The sequence below is a fragment of the Trachymyrmex cornetzi genome, unplaced genomic scaffold (genome assembly GCF_001594075.2).
Source record: "Trachymyrmex cornetzi isolate Tcor2-1 unplaced genomic scaffold, Tcor1.1 scaffold1306, whole genome shotgun sequence".
Taxonomy (NCBI): Eukaryota; Metazoa; Arthropoda; class Insecta; order Hymenoptera; family Formicidae; genus Trachymyrmex; species Trachymyrmex cornetzi.
The window spans coordinates 26,073-28,001 of record NW_017295880.1 but is presented as its reverse complement, the minus strand read 5'-3'; positions in this window follow the sequence as shown (position 1 = coordinate 28,001).

The following is a 1,929-nucleotide window of genomic DNA, read 5'->3' as shown; positions in this document are numbered from 1 at the left end:
GTACTCCACCTCCTATCGTTAAGTGGAGCAAAAACACTGTAAAGGAGGCCCGTAGTCAACCACCTGGCTCCTATAAGAAAATCGAAAACGATTCCACCCCCGGCAGTTCAGAAATTCCTCTCATAGACTTGACCGAATCTTCTCCCATCACCGTTCCCAGCTTCCCATCACCTTCCTATTTAGATTTCCCCATTTCCTATTCCCCCGTTCCTCCAGAAGACGACACTGATTACGACGAGTTACTGAAATCTTTGGAATATTTCGTCGAAATCAACAGGCGCTCCTCTCTTAGCAAATTATATGGTGAAATATGGCATAATATTTTCTATTGGTTGCAACTGCCAATTTTTGGTTGCTACAGCCAATTGTTGGTTGTGTTAGCTTATCCGCAATGTCAGTATAGGATTTCGATTAGCTAACGCAACTAAAAATTGGTTGCTGCAGTCAATTAAAAATGCTTTGGCATATTTAACCTAATTTGCTACAGCAACCAATCTTTTTTTTCAGTGTATTACAGAAACAACGATACATTTTTTAATATTTTAGAAGTTTTTGAACCAAAATGATATTTATTACACATCTAGCGCTATGAAAACGTTTCGACAAGCGTTATAAAAATGCGCAATAAGCAATGAAACTCCATTACAGAGATTAAGGTAACATTGACACTAACGATGCCATTCAAGGCCAAACAGATAAGACCAATAAATGGATTTTTTTAAATCCTACACTATTCATACAAAACACCTTTCAGTGAAACTTATATGTTCCGACACTTACCAGAGTTTCCATTATTTTTCGCCTATCTGTATAATTAACATATACGACGAAAAGTTCACTTTGCATTCAAAGCATGCCTTTGATATAAATCGTTCTTGTATTAAACATATAGCTTAATTGAGACCGATGATATAAATTGTCTGTATATGATACATATTTTGGGAACTATCGTATTAAACGAAGATTTAGAAAATAGTTTCTAAATTATACACGGGAACATGTGCGGAAATCTTGAATCCTGAAAAGTCTCGAAACATTCAAGCTTCACAGAAAAGTGCTTTTCATAAAAGTTACAAGGTTTAAAATGACCTGTGTATTGATATTATCAGTTTGACTTTTACGTTACAAGGTATTTCATGCTTTATATTAAAAATAGTGTGACACATTTTTTAAAATTTCAGGAAATTTTTATCCAAGAGAAGCTTTATTATATGTATAGCGTATAATATTTTGAAGACATTTCGACAAGCGTTATAAAAATGCGCAACCTAACAGGGAGGAGAGTTCTATTACAAATGTGACCTTGATATTAGCGACGCCGTTCAAGGTCAAACCAATGAGACTAGTTAATGGATCTTTTTAAACTTTACAATTTTCACACGAAACATTTTTCGGTGAAACTTATATGTTCCAAAAATTTTCAGAGTTTCCATCCTTTTTCCCCTATCTATATAATTAATATGTACGACAAAAATTGTACTTTGTATTCAAAGCATTCCTTTGATATTAATCGTTCTTGTACGAAACGTTCTTATACAATATATATACGACCTCCCACATTCGAAAATCAAATTCGGAATAGGTAAAAAATTTAGTACCTTTTAGGTGCTAATTTAGTACCCTATTCCGAATTTTAGTGCTCAAACGATTTAGCATCAATTAAAAAAATGGGGTTTCAGCTTAATGATGAATAACGAGCGTCACTTTCTTATTGAACAAACTGTACGTATACAAAAAATAAGTACACAGGGATTTCAGTGCTAATTTAATGCTCCAAAATAGAGCAAAACAAATTCAAATATAGCGTTAATTCAAATATTCCAACATTTATTAAGCACTACACCGTCGTATACGACACCTACATTTAGAGAGCTCGTGGTACACATATTTTTAATAGTATTCACATCTAAAATGATGTAGATTTTATAT